Source organism: Lissotriton helveticus, chromosome 2_2 (assembly GCF_964261635.1).
Source record: "Lissotriton helveticus chromosome 2_2, aLisHel1.1, whole genome shotgun sequence".
Lineage (NCBI taxonomy): Eukaryota > Metazoa > Chordata > Amphibia > Caudata > Salamandridae > Lissotriton > Lissotriton helveticus.
The window spans coordinates 438,868,519-438,881,051 of NC_136060.1; positions in this window are offsets into that span (position 1 = coordinate 438,868,519).

The following is a 12,533-nucleotide window of genomic DNA, read 5'->3' on the forward strand; positions in this document are numbered from 1 at the left end:
AACGCCAGGCTACACTCCAGATAATTAGATTACACAATTAAAACTAAAGGAGAAGGCTGAAAGCCAGCCGCGGCCCATGCAGGTAACAGCGGTGGGGCAGTGGGGCCCTGTTGGGGGATGCCGACGGATGATGACGAGGGGAAATTATTTATTTATTTAATTTCCCCTCTGCATAGTCCCTCAAAATCACCCTCAGCTGGCCCCTAGCACACCACCGCTGTTACCTGCACGGACCACAGCTTCTTAAACATAGGTTAATTAAACATATTACAATAGTTTTATGTAAACAATAAATAAAATTCAACACATTTTTCACAAACAAAAGCATTTTTTAAACTTTAAGAATATAAAATTATTCTATGTAAATCAACCAAAAAGTAAAGCAAGTTATATATTTACAGATATTTGTGGGGTCATATTTAATATTCCCACTCTAAACGAATCAATATTGGAGAAATGCTTGAACTTAAGGCTGCTCAGTTTTATTATTTCCACTTCAAACTAAGCAGCAATGGGGAACATTTTAGACTCTGGGCAGGTCATACTTGCTATTAAGATTCCAAACTGAGCAACAATGGAAAAAAGCATTGAACTCTGAGTCAGTCAGATATACTTTTTCAAGTTTCAACTACGCAACATTGGGGAAAGCATCGGACTTTTAGAGGGTAGGGGCCATATTCACTACTCCCACTCCACTCCAAACAAAACAAAAATGAGGAAAGTGTTGAGCTTGGGGGTAGAAGGGTATTTTATTTTAATCCCACTCCAAAGTAAGCAATGTTGAGGAAAGTGGTGGACTCTTTGCGGCAGATTTATTGTTCCCTCTCCAAACTAAGCAATACTAGGGGAAATGTTTCAGTCAGGTGGGTCATATTTAAAACATACAACTATTAAACTAACAAAACTCGAAAAACACAATATTAAAGTGGCAGCTATGTAAATGTTTGAAATTGTTAAAAAAAGAAACTTTATTATTATGTTACCCACAATTTTATGATTTTAAAATTAACCACCATCGATATTCTGGCATTAGTATTAGGGATCCCTATACATTAAATGGTGGAGACTAATTAGGGATGAGGGCTTTAATGAAGAAAAGCCCTTTGCCTTGTTCCAAAACAGTACTTAGGTCTGAAATTAAAGGCACACTGGAATCAGTTTAGGAATATGTTTTGAGGACAAGAATCATATGCTCGAATAGGAAAGTCCTACCAGCAAGCCACCTGTGATGGGCATTAGAATACAAGTACCAAATCTGACAAACGTAACTAGGCTGAAGATCCTTATTTTATGAGATAGTGTGCTACATGTGTAATATCAATAAACTGCTGAGGACAAAAGACACAAAGAAGGGGAACACTTGCAGCATTTGTGGCACAAGTGTTCATCGAGGTAAGCCTGGTTCAGATTATGGAACCAGAGGCCAAATGGCCCTTATGAAAAAACACAACACAATCAAGTGGGAGGAGCACCTTTAAAAAATTGTTAAAGGTAGTTGTGGTGGTGAGGAGAGCCGGTGAACATCAGCTACAAGTCAAATCATAGTGGAAGGTGATGATGAGGTAGAAGAGGGTGACATCTTCACACAAAGTAGACCTGTCCAAAGCAATGCGCCAGAAGATTCACTCACATCCTTGGCTTCACAATGGCATAATGTTTAGGTAGGAGGAGCCCAATGAACGGAACCACCCAACCGCACAGGTGTACAATGGAAAGTTGCCAAAAATGTAAGTACTCCCTTTTTCTTTTGTGGAAGGAGGAAGTTTCTCAGAATTTATGGCAGCCATCTGCCCCAAATGGAACGTACCAAGTAGGACCTATTTTGCCAAAGTTGCTGTTCCAGCATTGCATCACGATGTGCTGCAGTTGGTTGGACAAACTTTGCAGCAAAGTATTGTTCACACTATCCACTTGATGACAGAAATGTGGACCAGTTGTCAGGCGACTCATTATGTGTGCATCACTGCACAATGGGTCTATTTTTCTGGGGTAAAGCAAAAGATATCTGCAGGTCTTGGCCCTGAAGAAAGTTTTAAGTGGCCATGTTCGCCATGGAGAAATCATACACAGATGTAAACATCTTGGAGGATTTTAACAGCAAGGTGTGTGAATGGCTGTGATCCAGAGGTCTCAGAATTGGATTTGTTACCATGGACAATGGTAGTGACATAGTCAAGGCCATCTCAGATGGAGGCTATTTAAGGGTCCTGTGTTTGGCCCACTGCATCAATCTGGTGGTGTAAGACTTCCTCAAAAAAGAAGACACAGTCAGCAACATACTGACCAAATGCACAAGAATCTGCACTAATTCCAGGCATACATTTAAAGCCGATAAGCTGGTGCAGATTATTCGGCGTAATAATAGAGCAGCAGTTAAAGAACACTAAACATACATCCTCGTGGCCTCTCTATCACTTATATTGGTGACTTAATCTCTCCTTGGATATGTAACACATAGACATTTAACATTTTAATTTTCATTACTTTTATTATTTCATTTCTTTGTATACATTATAAAATTTCATTTTTACTTTCTTTTATCATTCTGTGTTTTTTTATATAGAAAAAGACTGATTATGAAAGTGTGTACATCATAAAAAACAAAGTAATTTCAATAATTACATCAAATGTACATAATACAAATTCACATATATAGATTCACATGAAAAAAAAGAGAACAACCCCTCGACTGACTCATATAAATACATTCATATCACAAGCATTCAAACACATTCAAACTCACACAAACTTCATACGAGCAGCATCTAAACAAGGTGGAGGTTATGTATGACAAAGAAACCTCCTCAAACAGGTTGAATCTTATGTTCAAAGCACAAGGCTGAGCATAGGGTCGACGTGCGTTTGGGCGGTATATGAAGAGTAGTTAGACCACCTTCATCAGGACATTTCCAGATACCCACATATATTTCACAGCAGCCAGGGGACAAAAGGAGAAGAAATGTAGAATCAGGACTAATAGCCGCTATTCATGCGTTCCACTTATCAATTGAAGCACCTTCCTATTATTATAGGGAAATGCTGGCACTCTTTCCAAGGTGATTTCTCTTGACAGTGCACAGTTCCCTGTATTCATTCCTAGAGACCAGTGCAAGATAAAAACAAAATATTCAATGGGATACAATGGAAGAATATATACGGAAGCCTTTATCTCGTTTCTCTTCACAAATTTACTTTCCACATTTTAGTTTTCGTGTTTTCCTCGCTAGTGTAAAAATATACTGCACAGCAAATTTGCTTGCTGCCATCAAAAGATGCAATTTTATTCTACTTAACGCCCCACATTTACTAGTCGAAGGAGGTGCCAACATGTTGGAACCCAACCTTTTACATGTTGCAATGTCTGTTTGAGCAGTACAACCAGATTCAAAGAGGAGGGGATGCAGTTGGAAAAGCTATGGCCATGGATGCGGACAAACGGGGCCTAGTCAAATACCTGACACAGATGCTACTCACTTTTGAGATTTTCACTCAGGAAGTTAGCAAGGAGGACAGTATGATGAGTCAAGCTATGCCATTGTTGCATCTCCTACAAGACTAGGTAAAGATGGTATCTGAAGGTTCGCCCCGCAGGTGTGAATGAAAACAAAGAAGCGCATGCCTTTATTGAGACCTTAGTCCTTTGCTTGGCTCCTAATATAAGGCTGCAACATGACATCATAGTGTCCAAAGAGAGCACTTGTGCCACAGTACTTGATCAACGGTACAAATACATTCTGCCTACTTTCATTCTTTTTTCTGACGGGGATGTTTTAAAATACAATAGGTGGATTGTAAAGCAAGCCAGTGACTTGCAAGAAGAACAGCTGGAAATTTGAGTCCAACCCTGTATTCTGAGGTTCCGCCTTCAACTTCCAAAGAGTACAGTCTTGTCTCACAGCAGCCGAAAACACCATCAACCAGAACATCAGCAGCAACAGCAACAGAAAGACTAAACCCAGCCTCTGCATTGTATTGGTTTAAATTGGCAGGGCTCAAGGCTAGTGCAGAGTCAATGGCAAAACAGTTTGAGCAGGTGACAGCACCATTGACCATCCACAGGATGTTTCAGGAGTATCTGGATGATACAAAATGGGTCTATGTGCATCAAAATTCATTGATGTATTGGCAAGTGCACTACACATCTATCTTGTTCGGGTCAGGATGACAGGTCTGGGACAGACTTACTCAGAGGCAGGACTCAGGAGGAAGATGGAAGAACTCAGGGAAGAACTGTGGGGCAACCTCATCAACAGCTATGAGCAAGACGTTATTGACTTCAGTTCAAAGGTAAACCAATAGCCTGAGGCCCATTACTCAGATATGTGGAATAGGGAGAGTTAAGTTTGTGATAAGCTACTGTGTGTGTGTGTGAGTGTGTGTGTTGGACTTGTGGCAAAAGTGAGTCCCCCACTTGTTTTTTTGCTCTGCCTCTGAGTCCTCTTGATATACTCCTCATGAAGCTCACCTTCCTTCTGTCCTTTTCCTTAACTCTACAATAGAGTTTCTCTTTTACAATCTGCAGGGCTTCTTCTAGTCTCCTGCATGAATGAAAGAAAAAGTTGAGCTCAACAACACTGCAGTTTACTTATCGGATCAGTCCAGTCAAGCACCAAAGAGTGGACATTTCCAAGAAGAATGCAGATGCACCACCTAATTTTGCAATATAGTATTATTTTTCTGTCAATAATCATATTTGGAGAACTTGGTGGGTGGGTTCATGCCCCAATCTAGAAGACAGAATATTTAGATAACTGATAACTTGGGTCTTGGGGGCAGAAGGACTCTTTGCAATGTGTTTATTTGTACTCTGTCATACTCATTCCTTTGTTTTCTTCCACAACAGATTGATAAAGAATGATGTGCTGCTGCTCATTGCCCATATGAATGCTGTCCTTGTGTAATGTTTCTCTTCATCAAACCTTTCCCCAAAACCCCCTTCCTCTCTATTCATCACACCATTAACTCCCTTCCCCCGGGCTGTGTGATTTATTGAGGTGCAGCTTAATTTATACAATCAATGGATCACACATTTGCTGGGGAGGATGTGGTGAAAACAACACAAACTTACTGCAGGATCTTCTAAGCAATAGCCTCGACTACCCCCATTTACCCACCTGCGCTTGAAAAGTGATACATATTTTAAATATAGAATAAAGAGCATCAGTCGTCATTATCATCATTCAGGCCTTGTGTTTCAAAATGATAAACGCCTAACCTAAGCTTATCCATGGCAGTCTTTGAATCCATTTTTTATAACTCGAGGATTTCACAAATAATACTACTAGCTCGCCATTAGCAAAACATGACTTGTATTGCTATTTTTTGTATTTTAGCACTCTCAGGCATTCTTGCTGTGTCATCATGTAATACACAGGTATCAATTCTTTGGAAAGCTTTGATAAGATATTACCCACCAACTCAGTCATTTTATTTTCATTCAGTTGCCTACAATGAATAATCAATTATTCAGGTTAATCTTACACTTTGAGCTTACCTTGGTGGAACTGGAAGTGGGACATCACTTGTGAAGTTGTGATGCCGTCCCTGTTATTGCTTCTTCTATATTCAGGTAGGACAACTAGCATGGATTTAACTAAACTAGTTAACTTAGTAAGTAAGTAACTAACAGCTACTATTGATTATCTCGTTACCCCTAGTGGTCAAGATAGTTAGAGGAGCATAACTCTTTAACTAAGCTCTACGATCTAACTTACAAGCCCATAAATAAACTGCATAAAAAAGGTGATGGTTGCATTACCAAAGTAAAAGTAAAACAAACTGCTTTGTGCAGAAATTTAGATGAAATAAAATGGTTTCCCCCTTTATTTATTTTATAAAGCAACCCACCCTATTCATCTACCATACACTCTTCCAAAACAAAACTGACCCAAGCCCCAAAGTTCCAAATGTCAGAATGTCCAAGGAAAGACACTCCTAACTCCCTTCCTAACCTCTCCACCCAGCCCCAACAAACATGTCCCTCCAACCAAAACAAACATTTAATAGAAGTTCTGATAGAGGGCATTGTGGACGTTGGTCCAGAGCTGGTCCAGGCCCTGCTCCATTGCGGTCAGCTGGCTCTCAATGGAGTCCATCTGCAGTAGGATGCAGCACAGCAATTACCTGTTGGTGTGGTCAGCATGAGCGGGGGTAGCAGCAGTTGATGAAACCTGGCAGTGGTGCCAGATATAGGATAGCCGGGAGCCTGATGGGGACCAGCTGCACTGGGACCTGGCTGAGAGGCATTTGTTTCCCTCTCCTTCACCTCTCCAAGGACCACCAGACACTGATACTCTTGATGAATATGCTCCAGCCTATGCCACTGCAAACAGGCTGCTATCTCCTGCCGGTTGGGTAGTCCGGCCGGAGCATCTGTCTTAGGAAAAACTATATCTAATGCTCTGTGGAAACAATTGTTTTAAATTTCTATGGTGGCACAGTAGCAATACATTGCTGGTCCCCTAGTGCCATTGGAATTTGATGAGATTATGATAAGGAGAGTCACCAGGATAATTGTATATCCCTTGCACAAAAAGCAATGATTTTGTGGCATAAAAGGCAGACTACCACTGGATTAAAAAAAGGGATTTGATATTTTTTTTATTCTAAAGGCTTTTCAAGTAACTATAAATAGAAACTTTGAGTTGAAAAATAAATTACTTCTTATTAATGAGTATGGCATTATGTACTTAATAGAGTAAGTTGTGTGTTGTGCTAAAATAATTAGGCCATGCTCGTTGCTAGCCAGTGCGTTGGGTGGCTGGTTACTGTCTGCAGCTGGGGCTGCAGCAGTTGACAATTATCTATTTTTAATTCCAATGGCCCTGCTCCTCTCCAAATGAATTCCACTTCCTATTCTGACTCCAGAGAGGCAGATGAATAATGAATAAGATACTGTGTTACACAACTCAGGTAAGAAATGTGGATATTAGTATTATCCTGTCTGATTTAAGTAGATGTTGGGAAAAATGAATTTGATGGACTTCACTACAGGGAAAGGAACTGGCAATATAGATTGTATTTGGCACATTTATCAATGTGTATCCAATACGCCAAACTTGGCATCAAATCATGCACTTACTCCCACTTTACTCAGTGGCCTCACCAACCACCAGATACTATACTACTATTTCCAATAAATTAATTCGCTGGTCACTACGCATGGAAAGGAAACTTGACTGACTCTGCTGCAGCATAGGGCAGAGGAATAAAATAGGTAGGGTAGAGGTTTTGTTTTAATATAGGATAGAAGGGTCACTACACTGATCATCAATTCACCATCTTTGGTTTATTCAGTCACCGTACAATTTGAATCCGAAGAATCTGAACAAGTGTAAAATAAAACTGTTATGGGAAATCATGAAATATATTCTGCAATTACCTCACTTCACATGATTATAAAATAAAATAAAACGTGGCACATGCCAAGAAAGGATTTTCCAATTTTGTAGGTGGGGACTGAAAAAAAAAGAGTGAAGTACTAAGAGGTGACAGAGTGGGCTAAGGGAAACAACACACCTTGTGTTCCATTTCAATACATTGAAACCATTGTAAAAGCCTTATTAACAGATGCAGATTGCACAGCCAACACTGTAGTCACAAATTGACCCAAACTTCAGTTAGGTCATAGGTGGCAAAAATGCCATCAATGATAAATGATGGGTGGGGTAGATCTGGCTTACTTAACAAATACAGCGAGTCAAGAGAGTAGAACAAAAAATAAGAAACTACCCCCCCATTGTGAACCATAGCTTTGATAACCCTACATAAACAAAATAAGCTCCTCAACTATTCATTCATCCTTTCATTCTAATTCATTCATAGCCACGGTGATTATGCTTTACTTTCTCTCATCCAGACTTTCACCAATATTTGCATTCCATTTTCCATCCATTCAATATCCACCCTTTCTTCAAACCATCCTTTTACCCATCCATCCCTTTAACCACCCATGCACATTTTCACCGCCAGCCTTTCACTCATATACCATTTCCTTTCTTTTAACCTTCCAAACTTTCATGTTTCCCTTAAGCCATCAATGCTCATTATGTGAGCTTTTGTGTGTTAGAAATAGAAGAGGCATAATAATTCAACCCCCGCGTCAGAGGGTTAAGCTGAGGGGGTTCATGGTCATATGTTGACCACACCATGGTGCTAGCTAGTGAGTACATAGTAGGTACAGGAAATGTATGTGACTTACCAGTATCCGTCCAGTCTGCCTCTTCTTCCCCTCCAACTGACTCTTCTCCTTCTGCGGGAACAAGCATCAATAGTGGGCTGTGAGGCTAGATACAATATTATACATATTTGAGATGTCAGATACGCCACCCCTTAAATACAACTGCAATACATCGATACAGTTCAGTTAGCACAGCAATATTTTGTAACAAAAATATCACTCTGGGCAAACAAATTTCAAATGAGAGAGGTCATATTAACGCAACCAGCACTGCAGCTGATAAATCTGGAGGAGTTAACTTCACAGTCATATTTTGGTGATGCCTTGGTACTAGCTAGTGAGTATAGTAATTGCAAGAAAAGTATGTGACTTACCAGCGCCCGTCCCTGCTGCTACATCTCCCCCTCCAACTGACTTTTCTCCTCCTGCAGCGGCACTGGAGCTGGCATCACTGGTTTTCTGTGTGGCTAGAGTAAAACCATATACATATTTTAGATGCGCCACACCAAGTACAACTGCAATACAGCACTATAGTTCAGTTAGCACTGCAGTACCTTTTAACAATTATATAACTCTGTGCATTTGATTGGTTCACAAGGGTTTGGCAACGTAGGTGTGGAATAATGGTCAATAAAAGAAATATGGTGTTGACTGGCAAGTGTAATGGGCCCCATACTTTTTTCAATCAATACTGCACTGTCAGGGGAAACTGCGGCTAATCTATACTGTAACTATAAATGAATGAGACAGCAGCACACTGCATTGGGGGGTGGTCCATGATGACCATTGCCACTCACACATAAACTCATCTGTGCTAGAACATGAGCAGGAAAACAAAGCCTTCTCAACAAACATACATGATACATTTTTTTTAAAAACACTAGCTTATGGGGGCGTGGCCAAGATGGTGGAGTGAGCGGATGCACTCCAGGACCTCTCCGCTCAGGCCCTGTGACCAACGTCCTTAAACCGCAGTGCCCTGTGGTTCCTGAGGGCGGATTTCATGCTTCGAGAGCCATGGGACCCCGGGGCCTGCTTACTGCCCTGGTGATCGGCTTCCGTGCTAGCAAGGGCTAGAGGGTGAGGTGATTGAGCAGTGGTGGGACTATGAGAGAGAGTGTGGAATCTGGTGAGAGAGGCCCAGACCTACCAGTCTAACGACACAAGGCTGCATCTCGAAGGGCTATGCAAGGCCAGACAGAGGGGGCCATCCGCACCCAGGTCGGCTGCCTGAGGTGGAGCTCAGGCAGAGTCCAACAGAAGCACGGAGGTAGGAGGCCCTGGGCCTTAAATTGAGCACCCAGTCAAATGATCTGGGTTCAATCCATCATCAGTATTTAGCTCACTCCACCACCCCAGTTCAGACATGGCCATATGCAAATCAGTCTGGCCCTCTGCCTCACGGGAACAGTCCAGCCCGAACTGCCAAGCCATGTCTTCCCTGGACCGGAAACAAGAGGGGAATAGAACTGACAGGCCTGACTGCGGTGGAGGTCAGCGGCCGGGAGCACCTTCGGTACTTGATTAGGCCAAGGTAGAGAGTGAGCACGGGACCCACGTCTGGGCATACCCTGCCAACTTAGGGCGAACAAAGCGATACCAAAGGGGATGATGGACGGAGCGCTTGAGCAAATCAAGCACTCACCCCCAGTCAACTGATCTGGGTTCAAACCATCATCATTATTTAGCTCACTCCACCACCCCAGTTCAGACATGGCCATATGCAAATCAGTCTGACCCTGTGCCTCATGGGAACAGTCCAGCCCGAACTGCCAAGCCATGTCTTCCCTGGACTGGAAACAAGCATCATGGACCGGTTTCTGGCTAATCAGCCGTCATCAGCCAGACTAGCTTGAATCCACTGGCAAAGTGAGCAAGGGACCCACATCTGGACATACCCTGCCAACTTAGGGCAAACAAAGGGATACCAAAGGGGAAGATGAATGAAACGCTTGAGCAAATCAAACACTCTCCCCCAGTCAACTGATCTGGGTTCAATCCAGCATCATTATTTAACTTACTCCACCACCCCAGTTCAGACATGGCCATATGCAAATCTGTCTCACCCTGTGCCTCGTGGGAACAGTCCAGCCCGAACTGCCAAGCCATGTCTTCCCTGGACCGGAAACAAGCATCCTGGACCGGTTTCTGGCTAATCAGCCGTCATCAGCCAGGCTACCTTGAATCCACTGGCAAAGTGAGCAAGGGACCCAAGTCTGGGCATACACTGCCAATGTAGGGTGAACAAAACGATACCAAAGGGAATGATGGATCCGTCCATTATCCCCTTTGGTATCCCCAAGATAGAGAAGAGGGCATAGGTCAAGGGCGGTGTGACACCAGGAAGGGCAGGTCCTTGATAGATGTAGTCACTGCATTAAAGGCACCGGATTAAAAAAAGCAGAGCAAAGCTAAGGGGCCAGAAACAGCACCCCAACCCTACAGGGCTCCGTGGGAGGCAGTGTGCTGCTTCATCACGATACCCTCTTCCAGAGACATATCTCTAGACCTCCACCATAGACCGGACTGGACCCAGGGAGCCTCAAAGAGCTCCGGATCAGATCTTACCTACAGGAGGATCCATAATACCTGGATTATTGGCAAGTGGAGGGCAGTGACCCGATATCGGCTAAGGTGACCTGTAGGCAAAAGCTTGTTACGAACTGAGTGCCCCAGGAGACGCATCTTAGACCGGGGCAATTGAGGAGTGATGTAGGGCGAGGAGAGGATGGCACCCACACTCCCGGTGCCAGTTGCAGAGGACAGAGAGTGTTTCATCCCCCTCCTAGAAGACTCCCAGCCTGCCCCCAGAAAAAAAAATGGCCTGAGTCAAAAAGGACCGCACCTTAAAGGACATGCTCACCAAAACCCTGGCTCAAGGCCGCCTGGTCATCTCGACAGCCTCACTAGCCCCAGAAGGTGAAGACGATGGGGAAGCACCTATTACACGCTCTTACATCAAGTCCATATTTACCTCACTTAAGGAAGATCTGCAGTCGATTAAGGGGTACCTGGCCCGAGACTTGCAAGGGGTCAGGAAAGAGATCGCTGACATAGGAGATAGAGTGGACACGCTGGAATCAAATGAGATCACCAATGGAGAAGTACTGGAGCAACTCCGGTAAGAGATAATCCGCCACTCGGACAGACAGATGGATCTCCAGCCAGGCTCACACTGAGGACCTCAAGAACAGATCAAGGAGTAGCAACATATGGATCAGAAACGTCCCAACAGCTGTAGAAGCAGGGAGCTTGGGAGAATACATAAATGCCCTCTTTGCTCGAATTCGGGGCGAAACACAGTAATCAGACATCCACCTGGACATGGTCCACCAGGTTGGGCCCCCCAGGGCCCCAAACATGCCGCCTCCAGATATTCTCGTATGTGTGCACAGTTTTCCCTTGAAGGAACGTATCTTGTGGGCCGTCAGGGTTCCTGACCCGATGCTCTTTCGCGGTAGCTCGCTGCAACTATACCAAGACCTGTCAGCGATTACACTGCAAAAAAGAAGGGAATTTTGCCCAGTGACCACATTCCTCAGAGAACACAATACCTTGTATACTTGGGGCCACCCCTTCCACTTGATTTTCACATGGGAGGGAAAACTCAACAACTTAGATCCTTCAGTGCGCCATTTGCCCAGATTGAGAAACCGGGGATGTCCCTGAGTGGTCGGCCAGAGATGAAGCCAGGTCCAGCCACTGGGAATGGCAGAGATAGAGAGCGTGGGGCATGGAGCATGATCCTGAAGCAATGACGCAAGAGAGAAAGTTGGTCCTAGAGAGCCTGGCGGGGGACCGATCGACTGGGGGAGCTGACTGATCCAGCTCAATCCGCCTTCCCTACTGCTGGGACACACAATACACGCTATCCAGGGCCGCAAGAGAAGAGACCTCTAAGGAGACTTCACACCACCTGGGATCCTTATCTCAGGCTTTCACTTTAATGGGCGGAGACTGCTCAAATCGGTCTCCTCCTTCCAGAGACTTTGATTATTACTTTGGCAAGTTGTGTTTTTGGGTTTATTACTTATACATGTTGGTTTGAAATGTACCACTACGTTGCACTGATTGCGGGTGTGACTGTAGGGGAGACGGGGACAATACCATACCTCTCTATGCACTTGGGACGCCAGTGCTCTAACACATCACAGCTTGCTAGATGACAGGGCAGGCCACCACTTCATAGCACGACCATTGGCAAAAACTATGACTGTGGGTGACACCTTAACGATCATCTCCATAAATCTTAAAGGGATAAACAACCCAGTTAAATGCAAACCTGTTATTTTTTACTTGGAACACACCCGGTGGACATCTGTTTCCTTCAGGAGACCCACCTCCTCACCTGCGA